The sequence below is a fragment of the Eschrichtius robustus genome, chromosome 15, assembly GCF_028021215.1.
Source record: "Eschrichtius robustus isolate mEscRob2 chromosome 15, mEscRob2.pri, whole genome shotgun sequence".
NCBI lineage: Eukaryota > Metazoa > Chordata > Mammalia > Artiodactyla > Eschrichtiidae > Eschrichtius > Eschrichtius robustus.
Genome location: NC_090838.1, coordinates 75,392,628 through 75,410,974, shown reverse-complemented (window position 1 = coordinate 75,410,974; position 18,347 = coordinate 75,392,628). Strand labels below are relative to the sequence as shown.

The window sequence follows — 18,347 nt, the reverse complement described above, 5'->3', positions numbered from 1 at the left end:
CAAGCTAACAAAGTACACAGCTTCAAGTAGCTTCAAAGAAATATGTAGATAATAAATCTTAATAGGTTATTTAAGGTAACTAAAGCATTTGGGGACCATTTCTGACCTTACATTTTGTCAGAGAAGACTAGACCTTTCCAACATACATCTCTTGGTATCGTTCTCAGGATACAAGTGAATAGATAATGCATCTTATCCAATATGGCAGTTTTTTATTTCATGCAAGTTCAAAAAGACTTCATCAAATAACTGACTACTTATGGGTACCAGCCATCTTCATTCTGAGGTGACCAGAATCACCTCAGGTGAGTCATCCATAAACTTATCAGCATATTTTCCCGCTCTTATCTCCTTCCCTGTTGCCTTCTTGGAAGATAGGTTTGGTCCCTCTTTTCTACACCCCTTCCCTTCCTGCCTCCTAAGGCCTCAGTTCCATCAATCACAACCTCTGCTTTGTATCTTCAGTTCATCCCTGATTGCTGGCTCCTTCTAGTCAGTGGGAAGTCCTTGTCCAAGTAAAAACTGAAAATACAAAAGAAAATAAAAACTCTCCATCCTACTCCTTTCTTGACATCTTCTATTTCCCTTTCCCTTTGCTGCCTGGTTTCTTGAGAGGGCGGTCTACAATGTTTGTTCCATTTCCTCACTGCCTACCCATTCCCCATCCCACACAATCTGGCTCCTACCCTCACCATTCCACTGAAATTAGCCTTGCAAAGTTACAAATGATCTCCTAGTTGCTTAATTCAATGGACGCTGAGTGCTTCCCCAGCTTATATACTAAAATTGGAAAGACGTGGAGAAGATTATCATGGTCTTTGGACAAGGATGACAAGCAAATTCATGCAGTGTCTCATATTTTTATAGTAGGAACTAATTTTGTTATATATAGACATATATCTAGATAGAGAATATATTTACATACAGGAAAAAATCTAGAAAGACACACATCACAATTTTAGCAATAGTTCTGCTGGGTGATGGGATTTATGGCAGTTCCTAAATTATACATAATTATGTATATTTCCACTAAATATATATTTTTTCACTATATGTATATCTATCCATATATATTCAACTTACATAATGGTCACATATACCTTATCTAAATAAAGATAAATCTATCACCTCAAAATATCCAGTGGCCCCTTTTCAGTTCTTATCTTACTTGACCTCTGAGCAGTATTTGACAATATTAATATTGTACTCTTTCCTTGGCTTCAAGGACACCACTCTCTCCTGTTCACCCCTCTCTCCTGGTCTTCCTCTACCCTCTTGGCAACGTGTTCTTAGTCTTTCCATGCTCTACACACAGTCTCTGGGTGGTCTCATTCATGTCAGTAGTTCACATTATGTTGAAAGCTCCCAAATCTATTTCTCAGCTCAGGACTCCTGCTCTGGTTTCAGCCTCTTATAAGCAATTATTTATTAATACTAATTTTCCAAACACTTCAAAGTCAACATGCTTAAAAGTGAACTCATCAGTTCCCCCCCAAACTGGTCCAACTCCTATGTCATATGTCAATGAGTAGAACCACTCACTATCCATCAAGCCCTGTCAGAAATCTAGGAGTCATTTTTAATTCCTTTCCTTTCCCTTACCTCCTACATCAAAACACTCATCAGGTCAAATAAATTCTACCTCTAATATTTCATAAATATCACTTTTTTTTTTCTCCATCACTACTGCCTTGATCAAGGCTCTCATTATTTCTTCCGTAGATTATTGAAAAGCCTCTTGACTGGTCACGTTGTCTTCAGTCTTAGCCCCTCTGATTCCTCCACTATTCTGCAGTGATTTTTTTTCCAAAATATAAATTACATCAGGTCACTGTCTATAGAAAAGCCTCTGATGACTTCCACTGCAAAAGGATAAAGTTCCAATCATAGTTACTGTCCTTCAGTATTGACTCATTACTCAGCATTCATCCACCTTGCATCTTAAGTTTTTATAAACTCTAGATTTAGTGAACTGCTAGTTGTTCTCCAAATATATTATATTCTCTGATACCTCTAAACTTTTGCCATGTCATTCCTTCCACAGGGAAGCTCCTTCCCTGTTTTCTTCCCTTGATTTACTCTCAGTTATCCTTTGAAACTCATCTCAGGCATCATTCCTTGACCTGCTCAGACCCACTCTTGTTCTCAGAGCACATTATGCTTCCCTCTAGTGTGTCCTAAATCACACTCTATTTTAATTGTTCATTCATTGTCTTTATCGCATTAGAATGTTGGAATCCTTGAGGACAGTACTGACAATTTAATTTTTTTAAAAAACACATAAGTAATGATTGGCATAAAAGAGGCTGATGTGATGTGAGGGAGATGCAAAACAAGGTCTCTTGAACAAATTTACCCACAAAACATTACTGTGTCACTCTTCAAAATCACTAAAGTAAACATAGGTGCATCTAAGGGTATTTGTTCAACCCCAATACTGACAGCTCAAAGAGCTCAAAATTCAGGAAGAACTCCAGGAAAAAATTTAGAACTTGAATTAGAGCCATCCCTACTGACAAGCATAAGGTCTTTCGAGAAGGCACTTTGCTACAGGAATGTCATGATGTAATGCAGGGAACATAGCACAGGAAGTGGGAAACCTAGTTTTTACTTATATCTTTACTTTCCAGCCACCCAAATGATTCTCTTGGCAAATCACCTGCTTTACCTGAAATTCTAGGGCAGCACGTTTGTGAGCCAGAAAGAACCAGATAGTCTTCTATATTCCCTTTAACACTAAAATAATTACAACATTTCAGTGAGAATGCTTTTCAACCACTTATTTTCAGTTTTTATAATACAAACCATATGACACACTAACTAGGTACGATTATCTGGGGGCTTATTGAAGATGTTCCTTAAGGACTACCAAGTAATCTTTGTTAACCAAATTTAAATACTGTCTTTCACACACTGGTATTATGGACCTCACAACAGGAAGTATGACTCTACATTGGCTCTTCAATACTAGAGAGAGATTACCTGTAATCAATGGGTAGAACCTTGATTCAGGCTCCTCTCTCTCCTCTGACCAAAGACAGGCATGCATGAATACTCCCTCTGACTATAATATAACTGATATGGAAAATACTGCATCTCACAGACATTTTCCTCCACTAATCCCTCAAAGCGTGCTGCTCTTTCTTTCAAACACAATCTCAGTTCATTCAAATATTGTATATCCACAGTTTTGAGTTAGGGCTTGATCCTTCTCCAGCCCAAGAAAGAATCATAGTCTTTTTCCATGGCAATTACGTGGAATTCCACATGATTGGAATTTCCACTTTGCCATTTCTTAGTTTAAGTTTGGGCTTGTCACCAAATGAGATCTGACAGCAAGTCAGCTAAGGACTTCTGGGAAAGGTTTTCTTAGGGAACAGACAGACATGTTATCCTTCCCTCTGCACTACTATTAACTACATGTGACTGCCGCATCCATTTGTGACAATGAGAAGAAATAATGACCACAGCTAAGGATAACAGAGTAGAAAGAAGGAAGCCACTTGGGTATTTTATGACAATAATACATTCAATTAGCCAAGACTGAAACTATCCTGTCTTTAGAAACAGTAGATATGTTTTCATATTATTTGCAGCCCAAAACCCTCCTAATTGACAAACTACTGATTGTTTTCAAGCATTCTTTAGGTTGAAATTGGCAGACTTGCAGTACATACAAAGGGGCTGGCAAACTATAACCCAAAGGCAAACTCTGCCCACCACCTGCTTTTGCAAATAAAGTTTTGCTAGAACACAGTCACCCCTTTTCATATTGTCTACAGTTGCTTTCCTGCTACAACAGAAGTGTTGAGTAGTTGTAACAGAGACTCTGTGACCCATAAACCTGAAAATATTTAGTATCTGGCTCTTTACAGAAAAAAGTTTGCCAGCCCCTGTTCCATATCAGCAGATCTCAGCTTGGGGCTGTATCACCAGATAACATTTTCCAAAGGCCATTGTGGATGTTCCAATCATCATGAAGTTCTACAGGGTCAGGGTTGATTAATGTCACGCAAAGTTGAAGTCCCACACTAAAAAGGATACCCTCACCCAAAATATCAATAGTGACCTTGTTGAGAAATACTACTCATACCTAAAATAGCCCTTAATTCTATGCCATGTCTTGCGCCACATGAATATTTTTTTCACATTACACCTACCACCACAAGTGTGGTAAGTTTACCAGCTCAGGTAAATAACAAATTAGAAGTACATTGCAGAACACATTATTGATCCTCATTTGATATTTGTTGATTAATTAGAGGAAATATATGTATTGTTACTTTAGGAGATACTTTTAAAATTAAAATTTTCTGTTCTAGGGGCTCATTTAGATGTAAACAGAACACTCCAAGTTCTGTTCTAAAATACAAGTTGGCTCAGCACACAATTTTTATTGAAGCATACTTTATTTTACATTCATGCATTTTTAAGTGCTTTCTACTTTCAATTTTACAGAGTGATTGTAATTTCTTTGGAGTTCCTTTTATATTAAGCAGTATTTTATAAATAATGATAATTATTCTAATTCCTGCTTTAATAAAAAGACCTTAAAATATTTCATTGGAAGGAATTAAATCAGCCTCATTATAGAGACCTGAGATCTGAAAGAAAAGCACATGCACCTGAAACCACTGGAACTGTTTCACAATCAAGAAATATATACTTTTAACTACATAGTCAACTGAACGTAAAAATTATAGGGGTATAAAAATATGTGAATTGCATTCATAAAAACAATTCAAGGGATATAAAACAAATCTATCTTCAGTGGAATATACCACAGGTCCTAGAAATCTTAACTCACCTAAAATTGTTATTTCAATCAAGACACTGCAAAACTAATGACTAGGAAAATCAGGCTGAGGCACTGCTTCAGTGAGACCAGAAGGATGATATAATTAGTGGTTTAGGCATTTAGAAAATAAACAGATAGCACTTCACCTTTTCAGATTTGAGCCAACTGTATTTTTTCTGCTTTGCAGAATATGGAAGACAATAAAAGGAAGGCATTAATGTGCTCTGAACTTCATGTGTCACAAATATTATCCCAGTTTACTACTAATTCCTTTCATGTTCTTTGAGAGTTAGGGTTTCTTGTATATTTATAGGCCAAAACCACCTAAATATTTCCTCAGTATTCATGAAAGAAGTGCCACCAACTCCTCTCCTATCTAAAAGGGCTGCACTGTATATATGAAAATGACTCACTATGAAACAACCCCCTGGTTAGAGAGCAAACACTGTTAAGGTAATTCTGCCTGGGAGACATGCAGCGGTTCTGTGACTCTGGGCAGTGGAAAAGTCATTTCAGCTTGGACCCCAAATATGAATAACCCTGCCCACACAAAACACACAAAAGAAGTGTAAAAAAAAAAGTGTAAGTGTAAGAGTATACACCTCTCATGGGCATACAGGACATTGATCCTAACAAGCATGTAGCTGGTGGAGATAATACATGCAGGACGATACACCCACATTGACAGAACTGGTTGAACAGACAGATAAAAGCAAAATTAGGACTTAGCATACCAGGCATGCAGCATTATGAGCACAGCATAGGAGAGAAAAGGGAAACCTCCAAAACGACTGTGCTTGGAGAGAATGCTGAGAAATACACCAGAGAAACTCAGAGCCTCAGTAAAATGCAGCAGCAAAAAAAAAAAAAAAAAACCTGCCATGGAACACACAAAACAGGATCCCACAACAAAGAAGAAAAGAACACAGCCAGGAACAGAGCCTGCACAATGAAGCGTTTTAACCAGTTTTCAGTGACCAAGAAATGGAAATTGTTATCCCAATATACTATCGATTATTTGTACATTGTTACATTTATGTGTATAGTAAAATGTACATAATTCTCAGCTTAGAGACAAACTCAACCATTTGCAAAGGGAAAAAAAAATCAGTTGTAGAAAGAAGTTGAAGGCTCACCCACATGGTATTGTTTGGTATATGTACCTGGATCAGTGGCTCCTCCATCACAGTCACAATCAAGGTTTTAATGCCCCAAAGGGGCAAAAGTTAGGTTAAGTGACACCACCTTTAAACTTTGAATCATACAAAATAATTCATAATAATTGGAAAAGAATTAGGTAATATATATAAACAAAAAGAAAGGTTTCCCCAAATTCCACTCAACATTTTGATGTATTTCACGCCAGACTGTTTGTTTGTGTCTCACACTGTGTATGTTGCAAGTTTCTTTAAAATTGGAAACAGCATGTACACTGTTTTAATCAACCTGCCTTGTTTTTTGTTCCTTTTACATGGTAGACTGGTTTTCAATGTTACTGTGTTTCTGTGTATAAAAGCTACATAGTAGGCTATTTTATTTAATTTTCTGGCCCAATTCTTTGTGGTTAGACACACACAGCGTCTCCCCATTGTTGTAAATGTGCCTGGGATTTAATTCACAGAGGTGACTGAGTTATGGAGAAGTCAGTGCCATTGAAAGAAGCTTTATTACAGTTACCAAGAAAAGGAAGCATGCTATATACCACAGGGCCACATGGGGAAGCACTGGGGTTAGTCAGGAGGCAGAAAGGGATGAGGGGAGAGCAGGGTCCAGAGACTTTATCATGGTTTCCAAGGGAAGAAATGGGTGACTCAGGATAGGTAAGTGTAAGTAAGTGTAGAATTGGACAGTTTGAATAATTTCAGCAGGCTCTGAACTATAGGGGTGGTCCACAGTTGTCTGATACCTAGCCCTGGAGTGATTTAGGACAGGAGAAATATTGGCTTGGTGTGTGAGAGTTAGATAAACGAGGTGGTTGCATCTATGGGCTTTGGATTGGTTGGTTAACTCATGAAAGGCATGCTTCCAGGCAAGTTATTTACTGTCTTTATGAATCAGCCAGCCCTAGGAGGGAGGCTCTCCAGGACTAGTAAGGCACCAAGATGTTAAAACATCATAAAATACAAAAAAATATAAAACATGATTAATACACCCATACAGACAGATACTTAGTGAGCATCCCTTCAGCAGTCTCTCCTCCCCCTATCATCTGTCAAGACACTAGGATTCAATCCACCTATATCACGGATGCCTTCATCACCTGGCACCATTCTTCTTTAACCTTTGGTATTATTCTTGATGACCTCAAAGTCCTGTGTCTAAATCATCTAACACTCCAAATTGTCCAGTCTCTGACTTTTCCTTCTCTCCATCTCAGCCACTCATTCCACACAACTACTTCCTTGGCCTATCAATCATCAGAACCAGCACCACCCCAAAAGGCAGTGCTGGAAGCTATAATGCCAAAGGATTAAGGGTTCAGGAATTTTTAAAAATAATTAATCAACTCAAAGCTATGTTCTTCTCATGTTAAAAAGATTACCAAAATATGCCCAAGATTAAAATACCTGAAAGGGCATCAATGCAAGTTTGGGAAACAAGTACTCTTCACTCTTCTGCATAGACAGTTGTTTTGAGGGCAAATTGGTACTCTACTTTTTCAATTGAAATTTTTAATTTTCATATATTTTACCTCTGAAATTCAAATTCCAGTCATTTATTTCACTGATCAAATTTATAAAACATGATTCTCATTATGTTTAGGTTCTCATAATGTTTGGGCAACTGCACAAAGGCCAATGTGGCTAGAGCACAGAGGAAGAGGGAAAGGGAAGAGATGGGACAATTTGGAGTGTTAGATGATTTAGACACAGGACTTTGAGGGAATTTGAGAACTGGGAAGAGGACAGGTCACAGGAAGGCTCACAGGACAAGGGCAAAAATCTGGACTTTATTCTCAGTGCAAAGGGAAACAAATGTGGGGCTTTTAGCAGTAGAGTGAACCCCAAAGGCAGAGTTGTTAGGTTCCTGAAAAATACGCCTGAAGGGGCACAGCTGTGAAGAGGGGGAAAGAGAACAAAGCTGCTGCCAATGAGATAAGAGAGAAAAATCTCTTGAAAACAATGTGAAAGGATAGGAATAATATTGTCAAGTGGAAGAAAACAAAACCAATAAAGAAGTTGGTGAAGTTGGGAGAAAGTAAGTCAGAGGTTATCTAAAAGCTACAGGAGAAAAATTCCATTGGGGAAAATATCTTAACAAATTAAGTGATATCCCTGGCAGAAAACAGAAATCAGTAGGAATAATCTGTATTGGTTCCCTGGAAAAAAACTAATTCAGTCTGGACCATACTCTTAAGAGAAATGTTAATAATTCTTTAGTGCAAAAATAATAAAAGTTTTACAAAGAAAAAAATTCAGTTGTTCCACAATTGACAACTTCACCAACTTCAGGCAACTTCTCTGATTTTAAATTGTTAATTTAAAAAAATATATGTTTTTGAAATTGGAAAAACCAATAGTCAAAATATCAACTAAGTTCCACAAGGACCTGAAGAATTACTTAAAATCACAAATAGACTATTTTTTTAAAAATAAATCTACACTATGGAACTATACATTCAATCTATTGAGCAAAGAATTCATTATTCCATAACATCCTTACAATTCGGCACAATGTCAAGGCTATTCAAGGAACAGTATGTATTCTCTCATTAAGTAGAATGTCTGTATTAAAAAAAAAACAAACAAACATGTTTTTAAGACATCAAGTATCAAAAACCTTGAACAAGAAATGTTAACACTTTCAGGATGTGTAGTTAAATACTAAATAAACTAATTATAGCTCCAAAAATAAATCATCAACTGAATATGTTTAGACAGGGAGTTAACATGAAAAATTTCTAAGTCATTTGAAGCACAAAAGATGAACCATCAAAATATACCATAGTGGAATTCCATTTTGATACCAACAACAGAAAGTATGATTTAACAGAGAAGTACCATGATATAACAAGGGAGTTCGACCGTATGTTTATGGAGACAGAATTTAAACTGTGATGTAATCACAGTTAAGATATAACCAGCCCAAAATAGTGAAATTGCACTTTATCTGTTCTACCAGATTGGTCACACACCCATTGGAAATCTGCTACTAGGAGGAGGTGGCAGGCAGCTCTGTACAGGGTATTTACAGGATAATAATCATCCCACAAATTTCCCCTAAAGTAGCTGTGAGAACATGGATGTGTAGCATTATTATTATGTGTGTCAAACCCTCCTTGGCATATTTCAGACAACTCTGGGAGCTTCTATACTCCTTGAATTCATATGCTAACTTGTTTTTATGGTTTATGGCAAAACAGAAGGCCATAGCTGAAATAACTAAGAACGATAGGCTTTTAGAGTTGGAAGAAATCTGGTTTTTTGAAACAACACATTCTTCCCTTGGAAAAACCATCTGTATCTTTAGAATCAACTCTGTAACTCTTTCCTTCATGTTTGAATGGTGATCTCATAATGTAGGACCAAAATACATTCCCAGAGCTAGAGTATCCAGAACTTCTGCCATAGAAGCAGAAGGAGGAGAAAGAGTTACACAGAAGGTAAGACCCAGGGAAAGGAGAACTTGGAAAACCTGCATCTAACTACACATCTTTACCAAAATGAATCAATATTCAGTACCTAAGCAAAAATATTAAGTATTTAAAATTGCTAGTTATATAATATTTCTATAACTGTTCTGGAAATGTTTCCTACTGTAATATCTCCATCTCCCTGCCCCAATCTCAGACCTCTCCATATAGCCTACTGCACTAAGCCCCAGAGCAATTGTTCTAAACTACAATCCAATGTTGTCTTTTACAAGACAACCTAAGATCCTTCAGTTACTTGCCATCATCTCCTATCACACAAGGGTGTTCATCATCTAGCCCTGCTTTCCTGTCCACGCTGCTCCTCATGCCTCCTCCATCATACTTTCCAGCTTCACATTCGTTTTCCACACCTTTCCCATCTCAGTGGTCCAAACACACACACACACACACACACACACACAAACCCATTTGCTATTCCTAGGACACATATGCTGACTCAAATATACAAGATTATGCAAAACCACTCTCTGTGTGGGTCCCTCTTGCCCAGCAGACACACTCCCACTGATCTTCCATGTCTCAACAAAAGCATGCTTTTTTTGGTCTTCTATGTTTCTTGGTTCACAAGGCATTCTAGGCAGAGATTTGACTACTTGGCACAGCAAATTGTTCTTTATTTTAATTAGGTGTTTATATGTTCTTCCCTCAAATAGGCAGAGTCTCATGCATCTTCACATCCTGGAACCAAGAGCACTGCCCATTATACAGGACACTTTTAAATCAATGTGTCAATGAAATCAATAATTCAGTGCATTCATGTATCTATGAACTTGAAAAATTCATTTCTACTTATTCTGCTTTTACTATATATGCTTGCAAATTAGAAAATGATGCAAAATAAAACAGCTTTATTTCATTGGAAGATGACAGCTTTCCCCACTATACAGCAAATAAAAGACAATCCTTATGCCCTGGACATTTATTACATCTTACAGATTCTTAAAAGAGAAAAAGAGAGGTAGAACACTGAATTCATCTTTCATTATTAGTTGTATAATAATATTGGAAGACTACTCGTAACCTTAGAGTTTTAAGAAGTGTGTAATTTTTCTTTTTTAGCTTTAATTTAGATACATATATATTTGTTTATTAAGACTTTATTTTTAGAGCAGTTAAGGGTACAACAAAATTGAGTGGGAGGTACAAAAATTTCCCACATACCCCTTGTGCCCCCATATGCATAGCACTCCCCATTATCAACATCACTCACCAGAATGGTACATTTTTTACCAACAATGAAACTACACTGACTCATCATAATAACCCAGAGTCCATACTTTACCTTAGGGTTCACTCTTGGTGTTGTATTATCTATCGGTTTGAATAAATGTATAATGACATACGTACATCATTATAATATGCAGAGTATTTTCACTACCCTAAAAACCCTCTGTGCTTGCCTATTCTTCTCCCACCTGGCCCCCCACTGCTCCTGGCAACCAAGGATCTTCTTATTTTCTCTGTAGCTTTGTCTTTTCCAGAATGTCATATACTTGGAATCATACAATAGGCAGACTTTTCAGATGACCTTCTTTCACTTAGCAATATGTATTTAAGATTCCTCCATGTCTTTCATGGCTTGATAGCTCACTTCTTCTCAAGACTGAATAATATTCCATTGTCTGAATGTATCCCAGTCTATTTACCCTTTAAAACACTGAAGGATATCTTGGCTGCTTCCAAAACTCAGAAGTAACGAGGAAAGCTGCTGTAAACATCCTTGTGCAGGTTTTTTTGTGTAGATATAAGCTTTCAACTCCTCTGAGTAAATAGCGAAGGACGTGATGGCTGCATCTTATAAGAGTACGTTTAGTTTTGTATGAAACTGCCAAAACTGTTTCCCAAAGTGGCTGAACCACTTTGCATTCCACCCAGCAATGAATGAGAGTTCCTATTGCTCCACAGCCTTACCAGCATTTGGCGTTGTCAGTGTTCAAAACTGTGGCCATTCTAGTAAGTGTGCACTGGTATCTAATTTTTGTTTTAATTTGCATCTCCCTGATGACCTATGATATGCAGCATCTTTTCATACACTTATTTACTATCTGTATATCTTCTTTGATGAGGTACCTGTTAAGATCTTTGGCCTATTATTTAATTGGGTTGTTTGCTTTTTATTGTTGAGTTTTAAGGGTTCTCTGTATATTTCGGATAACTGTCTTTTATCAGATGTGTCCTCTGCAAATATTTTCTCCCAGTCTGTGGCTTATCTGCTAATTCTCTTGATAATTATCTTTTGCAGTGGAGAAGTTTTTAATTTTAATGAAGCCCAGTGTATTTTTTTCTTTCATGGATTGTGTCTTTGGTGTCATATCCAAAAAGTTATCACACACCCAAGGTCATCTAAGTTTACTCCTGTTTTCTTCTAGGAGTTTTGTAGTATTGAGTTTTACATTTAAGTCTCCAATTCATTTTGTGTTAATTTTTGTGAAGAGTATAAAGTCTGGGTCTGGATTCATTTTTTTTTTTTGTATGTGGATGTCCAATTTTTCTAGCACCATTTGTTGAAAAGAGCATCTCTGCTCCATTGTATTACCTTTGCTCCTTTGTCAAAGACAGGTTGACTATATTTATGGTGGTCTATTTCTGGGCTATCAATTCTGTCCCACTAATCTATTTATCTGGTCTTTCACCAATACCACACTGTCTTGATTACTGTAACTTTATAGTAAGTCTTAAAGTTGGATAGTGCCAGTGCTCCAACTTTCTTCTGCTCCTTCAAAATTGTGTTGGCTATTCCGGGCCTTTTGCCTCTCCATACAAACTTTAGAACCAGTTTGTTGAAATCCATAAAATAACTTGGTATTTTGATTGGGAATGCATTGAATCTATAGACCAAGTTGGGAAGAACTGACATTTTGACAGTATTGAGTCTTCCTATCCCTGAACTTGGCATATCTCTCCATTTATTTAGTTCCTTGATTTTGTTTATCAAAGTTTTGTAGTTTTGCTTATAAAGATCTTATACATATTTTGTTAGATATTTAACCTAATTATTTAATTTGGGGAGGTACAAATGTAAATGATACTGTGTTTTCAATTTCAGATTTCACTTGCTCATTGTTAGTATATAGAAAAGCAAATGACTTTTGTATATTAATGTTGTATCCTACAACCTTCCATAATAATTTATGAGTTCCAGGAGGGTTTTTTTGTTAATTCTTTTGCATTTTCTACATATATGATTGTCATTTGCAAACAAAAATAGCCTTACATCTTCTTATCTGATCTATTTACATGTTATTTCCTTTCCTTGCCTTATTGTATTAGCAACATCTTCCAGTATGATTTTGAAAAACAGTAGTGAGCAGGTACCACCCTTGCCTTTTATCTGATCTTAATGGGAAAGCTTCAATTTTCTCACTATTACATTTGCTGTCAACTGTAGATTTTTTTTTAGATATTCTTTATCAAGTTGAGAAAGTTCCCCACTATTCCTAGTTTACTGAGAGTTTTATTAGCAATGGGTATTGGATTTTGTCTAATGCTTTTCTGTACCTATTGATAGGATCACGTGATTTTTCTTTTTTAGTCTGTTGATGTGATGAATTACATTATTTGATTTTCAAATACTGAGTTCAACTATGTTATTACTGATTTTTCTGCCTGCTGGATCTGTCCATTTCCGAGAGAGGTGTGCTGAAATCTCCAACTATGACAGTGGATTTACTGGATTCATCTATTCCCCCTTGTGGTTCTATTTATTTTGCCTCATTTGACGTTCTGTGTTTAGGTGCATACATGTTAATAAGTGTTATGTCTTCTTGGATAACAGACCCTTTTATCATGATATAATGCCTCTATTTAACCCTGATAACTTTCCTTCTTTTGAAGTCTCCTTTATCTGAAATTAATAAAGCTATTCCTGCTTTCTTTTAATTAGTACTAGCATACTATGTTTTTCTCCACCCATTTACTTTTAATCTATATGTGTTTCTATACTTAAAGTTGGTTTCTTATAGACAACATAAAGTTGGGTAATGCTCTTTGATTCATTATGACAGTCTCTGTCTTTCAGTGGTGCATGACATTCTAAGATTGTTGATATAGTTGGATCAGTATCTACCATATTCATTCACTGTTTTCTATTTGTTGCCCTTGCTCTCTGTTCCTATTTTTGTGTTCCACTCTTTTTCTGCCTTTGGTGGTTTTAACTGAGCATTTCATATGATTTCAGTTTCTCTCCTTTATTAGCATATGAGTTATTCTTCTTTTTCTTGCAATTGTATTTTAATTTTTTAACCATTTTTTAAATTAAAAATTAATCCATGTTTATTGTAACAGTGAAAAAGGCATAAATATATGAAGAAAAAGTGTATAAGTTTAGCCCAACTCATTCTATCACTGCATCCCATAGGAAACATGGAAACTATCTCAATTGTACTCTTCCACGGTCTTTCTCAGAACACACAAACATCAACAATGTGTATTTATTGATATAATTTTTTTTGCTTTTATATAAAAATGAGATTACACTGTATAGAGGAAGTACTCCTCAATTTAACAATATAATGGGCATCCCTTCAGGTCACTAAATAAAGACCTAGATAATTCTCTTTTATAACTCTATGCAGTGGACAAACTCCTCCCTCCTAGCATTCATACATTATGTAATCACTTTGCTTAAATGCAGGAAGGACCTGGCTTGCTTCTAAGCAGCAGAATACAACAATGATGATGGGCTGAATGTGATTATGTGCACACGACTATGTACATAAGATTGTAACACCTGTCTTGCTATGAGAAACACTCTCCTTTGCTGGCTTTGAAGAGGCAAGCTGCCATGTTGTGAGCTGCCCTATAGAGAGGGCCATGCATCAAGCACCTGAGGGCCACCCCTAACCGCCACCCTCCATCTGGCAGCATGGAAGGAAAAATATGTTACCAACAAACATGTGAGCTTGGAACTAAATCCTTCCCCATCTGATCAGAAAGAGCTCCAGGTGACACCATGATTGGAACTTTATGAGACCTGAAACAGAGGATCCAGCTAAGCCATGGCTGGACTCCTGATCCACAGAAACTATGAGATAATAAATGTTCATGGTTTTGAACCACTATGTTTGTGGCAATATTGTTACACAGCAATAGAAAACTAATACACTACATAATATTCTATAGTTTGGATATGCCACCGTGCATACAAACATTCTGTTGACAGACATTCTGGTTTCTAGGTTTTGCTATGATGTAATAAGCATCATTGAAGACCTTTGCTTATTTCTATGGGATACACTCAGAAAAGAGACAGCCACATCAAAAATATGTGAAAAAAAAGAGATAATTTTCATTTTAAAATACGTTCATTATTTCTGTGAATATTACTGGTCCATTCCTCTATTCTCCTATGCCCTAATTTCTTGTAAAATCTCCTAACAGGTCCCTTTTCTCCAATCCACAATCTACAATGTGTTTTTCATGCTACAGCTAGAGTGAGCTTTGTAAAATTCAAATATGATTTTCTAATTTTGCTTTTTAAACCATTTTAATGGCTTCTCATTGTTCTAAGGATAAAGTTGAAACTCCTTACCACTGCTCCTATGTCTGTTATGACTGGCCCCTAATTTATACCCTCAGACAAATATCTCACTTATATCATCAGTCAGATATCTTTACTGTAGTAGTAAAGTCATTCTCCACAACTTGAACTTGCCATGTGCAAATTTCACGAGTCCTGTGTGTATGTAGTTCTTTTTCTCAAAAATATGTGCTGTTTCACTTCCCCCACTCCATTCTCCACCCCTGGGCTAATGTCTAATTACGGTTTAACATCAAATTTACACATCTCTTATCCGGAAAGCCTCACCTGAAGTCCCTGCTCTGGGATTGCTGTGGAATCCTGTTTCTAAGCACAAAGTACATTCTATTAAAACTGAAGATACGAGGGTCACCATAGAAGGCTCACTTGCTGTCTTGTATAAAATGCTGTTTAAAGATGTGATTGCTGAGATTAACTTTCTAGCTCACAGACCTAAAAGAGGATGTAGGCCTCATAGGAAATTTTTCTCACCAATCAAAGCAGATGAAGCAGAGTTAAATGTCCCTCTTAATACATGCATGCAACTACTCCTTCCCTAATTTCCCCAAACTGAGCCAGAAAGAATATAGATCTCATCTAACAAGCCCAGAAATCTCCAAACCTGTCAGAAGGCCAATGAGAATCTCTGAAGGTTGCAGAATATAAGCTCATTAATTAACCATCTGCAAAGGGCAGATACCTATTCTGAGCTAACCATTATTCTCAATTTATCTTCATCACAACCAAGGAAGTACCTGGAGGATTTGAGATTGCTGTCACCTTGGGACTGAGGCATGGGGTGTCAACGTGGCCACTACAGTCGTCAGTTTGGCTCTGATGCCGATGGTTCTTACTTCAGGCTCAGGAGTAAGAGAGCCAAACATATACAGATCCTGGTCTCCTCATGCTTCCCCTGGTTCCTTCTTGGCATTTAAACCACCAGGAAACTGGTCCTCCCCATTACAGTGACTTTCAGGACTCTTTGACACCAACCCACAGTAAGAAAATCATCTTCCATGTCCACCCAGGGCACACAAACATGTATCTGTATAATCAGAATAAAAGTTTTACAGTACCTACTTTTTCAGATGCTCTTTTCTATTTTATTCTATTTTTTTTTTAATCATTAATCAGGCCTCAGCATATTGACATCACAGCCTATTAATATGGATTTACCCCCTTAGTTAGAAAAACACTGGTATTTTTTAAAGAGGTGTAAGTATCTTATTTACAGTATTGAGAGCCATAACCTTCTAGTTCTCAATTACAGCAATTATCATATCACAATCTATGACTCATTCATCAAACAAATATTAATTGAGCCTTTATTATATGATCCAAAGAGTCCTTTGTTGATCATCTTCCCTCTTTCTGTGTATCTCATTTTATAATATCACTCCATCAATGGTTAAACTCTAGCAATGCTGAATTTACCTTAAATTTCTTTCCTATCTTTTGATATTCTGTGCAAAACAATCACGGATTGTCTCCCCAAATATGTCAATTTGCAGACCATTGCTAACCCTTCTGGACTTTGGATTCTACCTCTCCTTTTGTGTGCCTTCTGTAACACATCAGGGAATGATTTGGCACTCCTAGTATACTCTCCATGCAGCAATATACTGGCACATATTGCCATAAGAACAATAATTATGCTCCACTGTAATTACCTGCATAGCCAGCCCCTGAAACAAGAACAAGGGCCATCTAGATGATCCCATGGCCAACCTGCGTCAGAAATCCCTTTCCCCACCTGCCACACACACCTCACACATTAATACTCCACAGAACTGCATACTTATCACCATAACTATAGTTAATTACATTTTATTCCTATTTCCCCTTCTAGAGTATATACTGTTTGATTACAGAAACGGTGTTCCCAGCAATTATTCTCCCAGGATCTGGTACAGGAGTCAAAGCTTAAATCAATATTGATTTAATTAATTAATTAATGCTCACCATCAAAAACATACTGGTGACTTAGCTTCTACATGCTAGTCTTGAACCAGCATCATCTACTTGATTGAAATCCTCCCCCACATTATCTTCCCTAAAATATCTTCCCAATTGTAGTGTGTTCCCTGAATTGCTCTTCTTTTCACATTTTCCAATCCCTTCTCCTGGCTCGGTTTCATCTACGTCCCTCACCTGGTAAACATTCTTCAATTTTAATTACATGCTTATTGTGATGAATCACAACTGAAGTAATTTTAGAAGGTGAGATATTTGCTAACTATAAAGGAAAAAAGCCTAATGAAATTCAAATATCTTTCCTTGCTTATTACCCAAATTTACAGCTGTTTGTATAGCTCTATCTAATGAATATAGCTATTTTCATATCCAGCTGAATCCCTAATCTCTTTCTTGTTTCTGTTTAAAACTATCCTCCCCCAGAACTCAGGAAATAACCTTTCTTTTATTTTTTTTTTAAATTAATTAATTTATTTATTTATTTTTGGCTGTGTTGGGTCTTCGTTTCTGTGCGAGGGCTTTCTCTAGCTGTGGTAAGCGGGGGCCACTCTTCATTGCGGTGCGCCGGCCTCTCTCTATCGAGGCCTCCCTTGTTGTGGAGCACAGACTCCAGATGCGCAGGCTCAGCAGTTGTGGCTCACGGGCTTAGCTGCTCCGCGGCATGTGGGATCTTCCCAGACCAGGGCTCGAACCCGTGTCCCCCGCATCGGCAGGCAGATTCTCAACCACTGCGCCACCAGGGAAGCCCCAACCTTTCTTTTTTTAAAGAAGGAAAAGAAGAAGGGGGCAGGTGAGGGGAGAGATGGGGGGTGCGGGACGAGAGAGACAGAGGGAAAGAGCTCTTCCATATGGCTCAAGAATTCTTTCACAACTGATGAAAGTCAAATTATGGAGATACTACTAAGAATGTGCCTGAGATGACGGATTGCTCTAGGTTTTGTCAAAGCTCTAATAACCTAAATTGTAAAATTTGAAACAAAGTAAAATCACAGTGAAATTAATCTTCTAGCTCTTTCAAACTAACTGAATTTCCTTTCCTTCCGTTTATTGTCAATCATGAAAAATTCAACTTCTTGCATAAGAATGTTCATTTATAGAATATACTGTATACATTATATATTTTTTTGCATACTTGTCTGCAATAGTAAAAATTAGTTACTTAAGATTAAAGGTCTACATTCTATAATTTTAGTAATTTCCCTAACCTCATGTTGAATCTAAGAAGCCCATATAAAAGAACTTGTTAAATCTGTAATGATTATAAGACATTTTATGTCCAGAGTCATGCAAATTTCAGGCTTATGGTATTTCAAAAGGATATTCTCATCAGCATTTACTTGGAATGGAAGGAATGGATGGGTTGTGATAGGAGAGACTCTTACAAAAGCCTGGAAGCACAAAAG

General features: G+C 37.0%; 1 non-coding gene across 1 annotated transcript; it reads left to right on the top strand.

Annotated features, from left to right (window-relative positions):
* The first annotated feature begins 760 nt into the window (after positions 1 to 760).
* Positions 761 to 863, top strand: LOC137778225 (U6 spliceosomal RNA). Its single transcript, XR_011076803.1, has one exon. It is a non-coding gene; the product is annotated as a U6 spliceosomal RNA (small nuclear RNA).
* Positions 864 to 18,347: the final 17,484 nt, after the last annotated feature.